Source organism: Gorilla gorilla, chromosome 16 (assembly GCF_029281585.2).
Source record: "Gorilla gorilla gorilla isolate KB3781 chromosome 16, NHGRI_mGorGor1-v2.1_pri, whole genome shotgun sequence".
In the NCBI taxonomy this organism is placed as follows: domain Eukaryota; kingdom Metazoa; phylum Chordata; class Mammalia; order Primates; family Hominidae; genus Gorilla; species Gorilla gorilla.
In genome coordinates, this window is record NC_073240.2 from 35,287,595 (window position 1) to 35,301,080 (window position 13,486).

Sequence of the window (13,486 nt, forward strand, 5' to 3'; positions counted from 1 at the left end):
AATGCTGAAGCTCTGTAGGCTGTTGCTCAGGCATTCCTGGTCTTTCTGTGTCTTTGGTTGCCATCCAGTGGCAGCAGCCATATACTGCAGTTGAGTAACAGAAAAGAGAAACCCTCTACTCTCCAAGATGACTGTGTTTTTTCATTCAAAAGTGAACAATACGTGTATTAGTCCATTTTCACACTGCTATAAAGAAATACCCGAGACTGGGCCATTTATAAAGGAAAGAGGTTTAATTGACTCACAGTTCTGCATGGCTGGGGAGGCTTTAAGAAACTTACAATCATGGCAGAAGGCAAAAGGGGAAGCAAGGACCTTCTTCGCATGGCGTCAGGAATGAGAGGGAAGAGCAGGGGAGACCGCGACTTATAAAACCATCAGATCCCATGAGAACTCACCCACTATCGCGAGAACAGCCTGAGGGAACACTATCAGGAGAACCCCCATGATCCAATCACCTCCCATCAGGTCCCTCCTCTGACACGTGGGGATTACAATTGGAGATGAGATTTGGACAGGGACACAGAGCCAAACCAAATCAGTAGGTATTAATTTTGTGTACCTAATTTATGAAACTTTTAGCCTAAAATTAGTTCAGTATTTTCCCTTTTGCCAACCCTATGAAATAAGTGTGTTTTCCTCATTTTATGTGAGAAAACTGCAGCACAGATAAGTAAAAGAATCTACTCTAGTTTCTATAATTATTAAGTTTCAGGGTTATGGGTTAACATTAATTCTGTTTATTTCCAAAACAGATGCCTTTCTTAAGGAAAGCATCACACAGATAAAATAAATAAAAGGTAATATGTCTTATGTTTCTTTCATCAAGAAAAATGAAAGTATTTTTCTAACATTTATTCTGTTTGTGACATTGATTTTGAAAAAAACTTGAATTATAAACATAATACAATTTGAAGACAAAATTTAAAGATAATATGAAATTATATGCACTTGAAGTAAAACTTTTGTCCCCACTGAGTCCAATGAAGATACACACATATCTATATACTGACAAAAGACAGTTCTGCCTAAATTTAAAAAAACAGTTTTTATTTTTATTTTATTTCTTTATTTATTCATTTTGAGACGGAGTCTCACTCTGTGGCTCAGGCCGAAGTGCAGTAGTGCGATCTTGGCTCACTGCACCTTCCTTCTCCTGGGTTCAGGTGATTCTCATGCCTCAGCCTCCTGAGTCATAGGCACATGCCACCACACCCGGCTAATTTTTGTATTTTTTTTCCTTTAGTAGAGATGGGGTTTCACCATATTGGCGAGATTGGTCTTGAACTCCTGACCTCAAGTGATCCACCCGCCACGGCCTCACAAAGTGCTGGGATTATAGGTGTGAGCTACCGTGCTTGACTATTTTTTTCAGAAAGTATATAACCAACATTTTCCCCTTCAAAAACTCATTAAAGTAGTTGTGTTAAAAGTTCTGCTGAAGTCAATAATTAGCACATCTGTATATCAGTGATTAATGCCATCAAATCAAATGCTAGCTTTCCCACATTTTTCTCAAATATGATTTCTTACCAATGGCGGGGTGTGGGGTTAGTATAAAGGTCCTAAAAGAGAATTTACAATCATAAATGTATTTAGATAATGTCTTCCCAGATGGACAAGTTGTAGTCTGTAGTGTGGATAAAATTTTTAGGAAGTACTTTAAAGCAGAGGCATATTAGAAACTATGAGACATATTAAATCAGAGACAGATTAGAAACTCTGTGAACAGAGGTGAGAAACATGTACTGCCATAAAAGAAAATGAGATTTATTTAAGCCACTAAAAGTAAGGATATAAAATGGACAATCCTGATAGTTAAAAAGTTTAGTGTTCATCCACCGGGGCCTGTGGTGGGGTGAGGGGATGGGGGAGGGATAGCATTAGGAGAAATACCTAATGTAAATGACGAGTTAATAGGTGCAGCTAACCAACATGGCACATGTATACATATGTAACAAATCTGCACGTTGTGCACATGTACCCTAGAACTTAAAGTATATATAAAAAATAGTTTAGTGTTCATCTATTCAAAATATAGTATAATTTTATTTGAGATTGTCTTTTTTTAAGTTTGAAGATTAAAAAAATTGGTATCAAAAGAATTATTTGAAAAATATTCATCTGAGTAAAAAGTCCTGTGTCTCTGGGTAGATATTAATTTTATTCCAGTCGATTTAACAAGTTGTAAACTGGGGAGTGGGAGGAATAAAGCAGGAAAAAGTCATCCCACTTAAAATTAACTATTTGCTTAGGATGTCAGAGAGTAGCTGATTCACTATGCTACGGTTATAGCCATATATGATTTTTAGTTTAATTTTGAATTCAAAGGTTGGCAATAACCAGATCAGAAAATGTATCGTATGTTGCCGAACATTCGGAAGTTGCTTTCACCTCACACTGCTCTACCGAAACTTCTTTGTTTAATGTCACCAGTGACCTCTGCATTGCTAAGCCCAGTGGTGGTTACTTGAGTATCTTTTTATTTGGTCTAGCAGCAGCATTTGACACTTTTTATTTCTCCCTGTTGTTTGGTACATTTCTTCTCGTGGCTGCACGGATTCCACATTCTCTTGGTTGTGATTCTTTCTCACTGGTCATCTTTCCTAACCTGCATTGTTAATTTCTCCCCTTCTGTCCGCCATCTTTAATATTGGTACACCTGAGGGCCCAGGCTCTGGTTCTGTTCTCTTCTCTTAGAAACCCTTTGAAGCAGGCTTTCTAAACCATGGCTCTGCTGACATTTTGGGTCAGACAATTCTTTATATGTGGGGCTATCCTGTGCATTGTAGGATGTTCAGCAGTATCCCTGGTCTCTAATAGCCTCTACCTATTAGATGCCACTAGTAATTCATTCCCCAACTGTGACAACCAAAAATGTCCTCAGACATTGCCAGCTGTCCCCTGGGGAGAAATAATTGCCTTCAGCTGAAAACCACTGACGTACTCTTTGCAATCTTGAGGATATCATTCAGACTTATGCCTTTAAATACATCAATATGATATCGATTAACATATTTATTTTATGAACCCAGTCTTTCACAAATTTCAGGCTTGTATATCCAACTGCTTACTTGGCATATTCAGCTCAATGTCTATAAATATCTGAAACTTCAGATGTTCAAAACAAAACTGATCTTCTCTCCTAAACCCTTGATCTCAGTCATTAACACATTTTAATGCTAATTCCAGCTTTCTGTTCCCCAGACTCAAAATCTTGTCTTCAATCTTGACTTTTCACCTTATCCACATTCCACATTAATCTGCATTCAGCCCATCTGCACAGATCTTCTAAATACATTCAAAATGCAGCCATCTTTCACCCGGGTGTGTTACACTATCATCTCCCTCTGGGATTTCTGAATCTTTTGCTGAGATTCCATCATTAATTCCAACAGCTCTCCCTACTTCCACCCTTGCTTCTCTGCTCCTCCCCCTGCCCTGCATAATCTGTTCCTAACAAAGCGGAAATCTGTTTCAGGTCCATCACCCTCTGCTACAATGATTCAAAGTCATTTTCTTCCTGCATGCCTGCCTGCCTGCCTGCCTGCCTTCCTTTCTTCCTTTCCTAACCGGAAATCTGTGTCAGGTCCATCACCCTCTACTACAATAATTCAAAGTCAGTTCCTTCCTTCCTTCCTTCTTTTCTTTCTTTTCTTTTCTTTTTTTTTTTTTTTTGACAGAGTCTCGCTTTGTCATCCAGGCTGGAGTGCAGTGGTATGATCTCGGCCCACCACAACCTCTGCCTCCTGGGTTCAAGCGATTCTTCTGCCTCAGCCTCCTGAGTAGCTGGGATTACAGGCGCCCGCCACCATGCCTGGCTAATTTTTGTATTTTTAGTAGAGACAGGGTTTCGCCATGTTGGTCAGGCTGGTCTCGAACTCCTGACCTTGTGATGCACCTGCCTTGGCCTCCCAAAGTGCTGGGATTACAGGCATGAACCACCCCAATCCTGGCCCCAAGGTTTTTGTATTTCTCAGAATAAACTTGAAAGCCTTAGGATGGCCTAATAAGTCCTGCAGTACTTGGTTCCCAGTGACCTCTCTGATCAGCTTCCCTCCTGCTCTCCCTTCCTTGCTCGCTTTGCTTTTTTGCTACCTGTACATCTTTTTGAGAGTGCCTCTTTGAGTTTTTAATGAGGTTTTTATTGATTATTGAAAGGTTTTTATATACATTAAATATATGTTTAAAAAACCATTTCTCTAGGTTTGTGGCTTGCCTTTTCACTTTGTGTATGTGTTGTGTTTTTCATATCGTGATTAAGAATTTTTACCATACCAATGATCATAAATATTTCTCCTATATCTTTTTTTTTTTTAATCTTTTTTTTGAGACCGAGTTTCGCTCTTGTTGCTCAGGCTGAATGAAGTGCAGTGGCGCGATCTCGGCTCACCGCAATCTCTGCCTCCCGGGTTCAAGCGATTCTTCTGCCTCAGCCTTCCTGAGTAGCTGGGATTACAGGCATGTGCCACCACGCCCAGCTAATTTTATATTTTTAGTAGAGACAGAGTTTCTCCATGTTGGTTATTTCTCCGATATCTTATTCTGGAAATTTTTCTTCTTTATAATATTTATGTCAAAAATCCCTTTCAAATTATGTGTTATATACAATGAGAATTAAGGATTGAAGTTCATTTGCTTTTACATTTGATTATTTCATTGCTTGGGGGAGAATTGATCTCTTAATAATATTGGGTCTTTTGTTTTATTTTTTCTTTTTTTTGAGACGGAGTCTCGCTCTGTCACCCAGGCTGGAGTGCAGTGGCGCAATCTCGGCTCACTGCAAACTCTGCCTCCCGGGTTCACGCCATTCTCCTGCCTCAGCCTCCCGAGTAGCTGGGACTACAGGCACCCGCCGCCACGCCCGGCTAATTTTTCGTATTTTTAGTAGAGACAGGGTTTCACCGTGTTAGGCAGGATGGTCTCGATCTCCTGACCTCGTGATCCGCCCACCTCGGCCTCCCAAAGTGCTGGGATTACAGGCGTGAGCCACCGTGCCCAGCCAATATTGGGTCTTTCAATCTATAAATGCTTCTCCATTTACTAGGGTTTTCATCATTCTTTCTTAGCAATGTTTTGAAGTTTTCAGTCCGCAGGTCTGGCACATCTTTTGTTACATTTATCCATAAGTGTTTCTCTTTTTTTTTTTTTTGAGGCTATTGCAAATGGTACAATTATTTTATTTCAATTTCCAATGTTCATTAGTAGTGTATAGAAATATGACTAATGTGTTTATGTTGATCCTACAAAATTGCTAAAGTTTCTAATTAGTTTTAATGTCTCCTTTTTAGATTCTATAGGATTTTCTATGTAGACAATCATATTGTCTGTAAATACAGTTTTGCATTTGCTGTCTACTCTGAATAGCATTTATTAATTTTTCTTGTTATTTTGAACTATTTAGAACATCAACTAAATGTTGAATAGAAGTGTTTAGAGTTGACATTTTTGTCTGACTTTTGATTTTAAGGGGAAATCATTTAGTTTTTAATCTCTAGCTGCAATGTCATATATGTGGTCTCATATGAGCCTTTTATGAGATTCTTAGTTTGCTTAGAGTTTTTATTATGAATAGATTTGGGATTTTTTCAAATGCTTTCTCTGTATCTGAGGTGATCATATGTTTTTAAAATTTGTTAATATGATGAATTACATTGATTGGTTTATGAATGAACCAACGTTGCATTCCTAGGATAAATGCCACTTGATTTTGATGTCAACATTTAAATAATATACTCAGCGCTAAAGAAAGTAGGGGGAGAAATAAGTTCTCCAACACTGCTGATTGGGATGTAAAGAGGCAAGACATTTTTGTAAGACAGTTTTGCCTATGTATCAAATGGCTTACACATATTGGCATCATCTCATCCAGCAATTCTGTTTCAAGAAATTGTAAGGGGAAAAATCAACTGTGAATAAATATTTATAAACATGTATATTTATGTAGAATTGTGGAAAACAGAGATGTAATTTTTCAATAACAGAAGAGGGCTTAAATAAGTGACAGAGAAATGTTATTAACATTCTATCATTTTGTAATGATAAATTAAATGTAAATTAAATGACAGTACTTACATTTAAAATCACATGTATAATATGATCCTCTTTATATAATAAGCATGCATATATTTATGCATAAAAGGAACACCGAAGAATTTACCAGCTAATTTTAACCATTTTTATCTCCTGAGGGTGAGAGCTTTTTTTTAAAGCTATAATTTCTAATCTGTATTTGTATGTTTCAATTCTTTCCAATAAAAATGCATGCCTTAGACTACTTGGCCTGCTATAACAAAGTATCATTGACTGGGTGACTTAAAACAACAAATGTTTATTTCTCACAGTTTTGGAAGCAGGGCAGTCCAAGAACAGGGTGCTGACATGTTTAGTCTGTAGTGAGGGCCTTCTTCCTGGTTTGCAGAAGGCTGCCTTCTTGCTGTATCCTAACATGGGCACGATAGATTGATGTCTAATTTCTTCCTCTTTTTATAAGGACATTACTCCCATCATGAGGGACACACTCTCATGACCTAATCTAACCCTAATTACTTCCCTAAATCCTCCTTTAAGTCCATCAGTTTGGGGATTAGGGCTTCAACAAATGAATATTGGGGAGACATAAATATTCAATCTGTAGCAATGCATTTTTTTTTGCATTGGGAAAAAAATAAGAAACAGAAAAAAATAGTTTTTCAATGTAGCTAATTTGGATCAATTCATCTCCCATTTTGGTAACTGTTTTGCTGTATAATCCTTGATGGGGAATCCAGAATTATCCTATAACTTTACTTTACATTATTTTGCTACTTGCTAAACAGTGATATACATATACTATTATTCAAAAGATATCATTTTTGAGGTCTTTCTGGATTTTTAAAATTTGTCATAACTGGGAGAGGAAAATTTCTGAGAAAATGTTATTGAAGATCAAGAAATTGTGAAGTGTGTAGGTAGAAGTGGCTGGGCCTTGTTTATTAGGTTTCAGAATATTGCACCAGTGGTAACACTTAAATATTCAAAACAATGCATTTGGGGGGAATAAAAGGAAACTTTGTGTTACACAGTGTGTTGTTAACTTTTAAATATTAATAGCTTTTATTCTATGATACAGCACATATTGAAATCTTACTTTTAGGCCAGGCATGGTGGCTCAGGTCTGTAATTCCAGCACTTTGGGAGGCCGAGGCAGCTGGCTCACCTGAGGTCAGGAGTTGGTGACCAGCCCGGCCAACATGGCAAAACCCTGCCTCTACTAAAAGTACAAAAATTAGCCGGGCATGGTGGTAGGGCCTGTAGTCCCAGCTACTCCAGAGGCTGAGGCAGGAGAATTGCTTAAACCTGGGAGGTGGAGGTTGCAGTGAGCCGAGATCGCGCCACTGCACTCCAACCTGGGTGACAGAGCTAGAGTCTGTCTCAAAAAGAAAAAAGAAATAAAAAAAAAGAGAAAACTTACTTTTAAGGAAATTTATGGATAATTAATTTATAAAGGTTAATAAGAAAAGTTAATATGTTTAAGAGTAATTTAATGCTTTCTAATTTATCAAATTAGAACTGTACATTTACTCAAAAAGCCCTTTGATAACATCATAAAAAATAATATTGGTCTGGCTGCTCAATAGGTCTGATCTTAAATAGTATTTATAATGTATCAAGGTGAGGCAGAAAATGAAAATAATTTTTCCAGATAATTGGAACTAAAAACACACAGTTATTTAGCATTAATTTTTTCCGTTGTGAGAATTTTGGAAAGGAATAAAATCTTTTTTTCCCCCCTGCTAAACTTAGCTTTATTCCCTAAGAAATACAGAAAACACTAGCAAAACATTGAGGTAAAAATACATGCTGACTTTCCACTATACAAACAATGTAAAGGGCTTTAAATTTTTAATAAAAATTATGTGTACCTGTTTTAGTTCATTTGTGTTGCTATAACAGAATACTTGAGACTGGGTAATTTATAAACAAAAGAGGTGTATTTGGCTCACTATCCTATAGTGAGATAGGATAGTGAGTTCCTACTATAGGCTGGGAAGTTTAAGCTTGGGCAGCTGCATCTGATAGCTTCTAGTAAGGGCCTCATGCTGAGTCAAATGAAACACAGCGGAGTAATAGAAGGGGAGCTAGGCGCTTTCACAAAAGGGCAAAACACACAAGACGCAACCTCACTTTATAACAACCTATTTTTGGGGAACTAATCTATTCCTGCTAAATTAAACCAGTCTCCAGAAAAAGGTATTAATTCCTTTTAAAGACTTAATCACTTCTTAAAGGCACCACCTCCCAACATTTGCCACATTGGGGGCCAAGCCTCAGTGTGAGTTGTGGTGAGGACAAACCATATTCAAACCATAGCAGTAACATTAGACAAGGTTATTCAGTCAGTATATATATATATACACATATATATACACATATATATACACATATATACACATATATATGTATATATTGTTGTTGTTGTTGTTTGTTTGTTTGTTTTGAGACAGAGTCTTACCTTGTTGCCCAGGCTGGAATACAGTGGTGCAATCTCGGGTCACTGCAATCCCCACCTCCCAGGTTCAAGCGATTCTCGTGCCTCAGCCAGGCACCACCACGCCCGGCTAATTTTTATTTTTATTTTTTTAGCAGAGATGGGGTTTCGCCATGTTGGCCAGGCTGGTCTCGAACTCAGGTGATCCGCCCACCTCAGCCTCCCAAAGTGTTGGGATTACAGGCATCAGCCACTGTGCCCAGCCCAAAGTCAGTATACTTTTATCGAAAGAACTTTACATATTGTGATTCTTTCCACTGACTGTGAAGGTCACCTTAGTTCCTCAAAAGCTTGAGTCATGATTTATCTTCAAGGTAGCCCACAATTCTTTTATTTGGTCTTCATTGATCTCCATTTGAATATGGACATATTGATGACAACCTCAAAAGTTCCCCAACTAGAAATCTTTGGTATCTAATTTTTTTTCGTGAAATTTATTTTAGGATCTGTTTTTTAGTGTCAGAGTAGATAGATCCGCCTGGTTCTTGATTTCAGGACCCTAAGACTCTTAAGAGTCACCTCAAAATGAATGACTTCCAGTCACATTTATTCCTAAGGTGTCATACTCAACAATAGGACAGATGTGTCAGATATGCCAGTACTTATAGTAAAAATAAAAATTATTATTAGGCCACTTGTGCTTCTAGCACTCTATGTTGTAATTCCTTTCCACAGTTCTAACAAAAAGCTCTGTGAATAAAGCAAAACCACAGAGTTACTCTAAAGGTGTTTCCTGTGATGGACATTTAAAATGATTTATTTACTCATCTTTTTTAACTGAGAAGTAAATGTTGTATAAATTTATGATGCACATCATGATGTTTTGATATTTAAAGATATTTAAAATATACATTACCTAAAATACTAATTTTTTTCATGGTAAGAACACTTAAAGTTTACTCTGTTAGCAATTGTCAATCATACAAGATATTGTGATTTTATTTTATTTTATTTTTTATGACGGAGTTTCACTCAGTCCCCAATGATGGAGTGTGGTGGTGCGATCTGGGCTCATTGCAACCTCCACTTTCCAGGTTAAGCAATTCTCCTGCCTCAGCTTCCCGAGTAGCTGGTACTACAGGTGCATCCCACCACACCTGGCTAATTTTTGTATTTTTAGTAGAGACGGGGTTTCACCATGTTGGCCAGGCTGGTCTTGAACTCCTGACATCAAGTAATCCATCTGTTTTGGCCTCCCAAAGTGCTGGGATTACAGCCATAAGCCACCTCTGCGCCTGGCCAGATATTGTTATTAACTATAGTCGTCATGATTACAATAGATATCTTGAACTTATTCTTCTTATCTAACTGAAATTTTGTGTCCTCTGACCAAATATTTCTTCAATCCTCAACCTCTAGCTTCTGGTAACTACCAATTTACTCCTTGTTTCTATGAGGCTGTCTTTTTCACACTCCACATGGATTATGCAGTGTTTGTGTTATTGTGCCTGGCTTATTTCACTTAACATAATGTCCTCTGGGTTCATTCATGTTGTTGCAAATGACAGGATTTCCTTCTTTTTAAAGGCTAAGTAGTATTCCATTGTGTATATATACAATATTTGCCTTTATTCATGTATCCATTACTGGATATTTGTGTTGATTCTATATCTTGGCTATTATAAACAGTGCTGCAAAGAACATAAGAGTGTAGATATCTCCTTGACATACCGATTTCATATTTTTGGGATATATACCAGAAGTGAGATTGCTGGGTCATATGGTAGTTCTATATTTGATTTTTTGAGGAACTTCCATACAGTTTTACATAATGACCATACTAATTTACATTCCCACTAGCAATCCACAATGCTTTCCTTTCTCCACATCCTTTATGACAGCCAACATTCATCTTTTATATTTTTTATAGCAGCCATTTTAACAGGTGTGGGGTGATATTTCATTGTGGTTTAACTTTGATTTCTCAGATTATTAGTTATGTTGAAGATTTCTTTATATGCCTATTGGCTATTTGAATGTCTTCTCTTGAGAAATGGCTATTCAGGTCATTTGCCCAAAGCATAAACTCTTAAAACTTTGTCTCAGAATAGTGTTTTAGATGTAAGTTAGTGATGCTTTTCTTGCATATTCAACTTTTTCATTCATTTACTTATCATTAGCTCTTGCATTCAGACATTTATTCATGCAGGCATGTTTATGTTTCTACTACATGCTACACCTTCTTCTAGTTGCTGAAGATACGGATTTGAACAAAACAAACAATGCTCCTACCCTCATGAGCTATATTCTAGCTTATGTTAGTGGTATAATGTTAGTAATGATTTCTATGGTGTAAATCAGGACTTTAAATTTTCTAAGATATGTTCAGAACATTTATTATTTCTTTCATAATCAAATGAAAAGCATCTAATACAGTCTGATAAACTGAGAACTTGTAATTACTTCTCCTCAACCTAAATATTTAATGTATATTGTAAATGTAGTAGAATAGCCTCTTTGTGGTAGCAAGCTAGTTTTTGGATTCTTGAAATACAAATATATGTTAATGTATTCTAAGTAGCTATTCATTTCTTTTTTACACATTTCCTGTGATGAATGGCTGTGCTAACAACATAATCTGAGCTAATTTTGTCTGAAATGCTGATATCCTCCATACCCGTGTTTCTCTTCATTTTTTGGTGCTTACATGACCTCAGAAAACTTTATGTAAATGAAAGTGTCTTTGATAAATTTTAGAAAGGAGTGACATTCCTTTAGCCAGACTTTACAGAGACTGGATTATTGTTTTCTATCCTCACAGTGTCAAACACAAGGTACTCACTTGTTGGCTGATTTTAAAATTAAAAGCCGTGAGACCCAGAACAAAAGTGGTTCGCAGAGACGAGGATCTCTATATTCCTAATACTTTCATTTCTCTCTAACACTAGAACTGGCAGAACAAAGAGAAGAGACAGCAATAGCAGAGCCAAGGGCCCTTCTGAGGAACCTGGGCTCATATTGCGTGCTGCCAGATGGAAATCAGGAAGGAATGCCAAGATAGAGCCAATGCTATAGGAACTGGAACCATGGAGAAAGCAGCCACTACCTAGATGCACCCTAGAAAATGAGAAAAATAGAACTATATACCTTTATATACATGCTAGCTTCTCACATGCTGTAGCACTCCAAAATCCTCTCAGAGTCTCTCACTGGCTACACCTACCTAGAAGCCAGCTTGTAAGGAAGCCTAGGAAATGTTGCTTGCAGGGTGGAAATGCAAGTATTAGATCTGAGATCAGGGCAGTAAAGGACTAGTGTGACCCAACCATATTGTAACTAAGCTTCCATTCTCATATTTCTGTTCATATTTAATTGCTTTACATCAACAATTGCATGTTGATGTTTAATTACATCAACAATTGCATGTTGATGTTTAATTACATCAACAATTGCATGTTGATGTTTAATTACATCAACAATTGCATGTTGATGTTTAATTACATCAACAATTGCATGTTGATGTTTAATTACATCAACAATTGTATGAGGCAACTGTCAGTTGTACAATTGAAAATACTCTCTTTCTTCCACTACAAAACAGGAGAGGTCCAGCACCCTATCAGTCACCACATGCATCTCAAAGTTCAGCGTCTCTCTCTTTAGATGGTTTAGCAGATCTGAATGTGGTTACTCAGGACTAGTGACTTGTAAACTAAATCTTAAAATAGAGTGATATAAAATAGAAGAATGTCAAAGGGAAAAACAAGTAATTGGTTAAAATATGTATGTATATTCATAACTCTAATACGAGGCTTGTTTTTAATAGTGCCTTGGTTTTTATAATTGGTTAAAGGTCATGTTGATAGCTATCACTTTCTTCTTTCATAACCAATTTCACGCTTTCAGTGTCTCAGAGAGTAAGAATTTTTGCTTGGTTGGATAACTCAACTTTTATTCTTGAAGATTTCTCAGTGTTCCTGGCTTTATTGAATTGTTTTAGTTTTTCGTTACCTTTTACTTTTGAACATGGATGTAATCAGAGGTATTCCTGTGAAACTCCTGGTTACAGAAATAGTCTTTCCTGACTTCACTGTGTAGCAGCAACTCAGTTATTTCTTGATAACCAGGATCAACCAACCCATCTAGTATAGTAACACATGTTAACTATGACTATTGGTTTAGTAACATAGGAGGAAGACAAAATAGCAAAATGATAGTCTCAACTTGCAATTAATTAAAAGCTCTATGTCTTCTGGTGGTAGCATTTCTCCCATAGGGATTAAGAACTCCTAAACCAGCAAAGCCCCTGATTATGGGATTACAATGCACAATTCTGCTGATGGGGCATTAATTATAATAGAGTGACCACTCTGACTCTCACCCTTTTATTCCTAGACCCATGTGTTTTGGCTATGAGTGAAATAGTATCATTTATTGATGGCTTATTCAAAGTATATTTCTCTTCTCTATGATCACATCTCAGCCTAGCAAGGAAGGAAAGAAGGAGAGTTAATTTTATTTACTGAAGAAACTTGACAAGATCAAAAGTCACTGTCTTTATGGATGAACCACAGATGTCTGCTAAGATTAAATTAAAATAAGAATAAATTTATAATAGTTCTGCCACTCTATGGATGCTTATTCTATATATAGTGTTTTTATTATCACAAAAGAATGAATACTTATTGAATGGAAGTTTGGCTCAGCCATTAACTGTTGATACATCTTGAAATTTAGGGAACAAATTTTATTTCTTTAAAAAAGTGTATATGGGTCCATAATTTTTATTTTGTATTTTTATTAATTTCATATAAGCCATGCACTTCAAAAAATGAAATAGCATGAAAGGGCTTGTCATGGAAAGCAACAATTCCCTTGACTTACCTTATCCTAACCCAATAGGCAACAAACTGTAGCTTTCTGTTTCGGGATCATTTTGTTATATCTTCATATTATTAAATAGATGTTTTTATTGCTATTTCTTGGTATATCTATTTTAGCCATGATTTGTTGATT

General features: G+C 36.7%; 1 long non-coding RNA gene across 3 annotated transcripts in view; it reads left to right on the plus strand.

The window, feature by feature from the left end:
• The first annotated feature begins 295 nt into the window (after window positions 1–295).
• Window positions 296–13,486, plus strand: part of LOC129527033 (uncharacterized) — a 117,968-nt gene continuing 104,777 nt past the window's right edge. For all 3 annotated transcript variants that reach the window (XR_008671866.2, XR_010130948.1, XR_010130949.1), the window contains exon 1: window positions 296–541. This is a non-coding gene — a long non-coding RNA (uncharacterized lncRNA). The remainder of the gene's footprint in view (window positions 542–13,486) is intronic.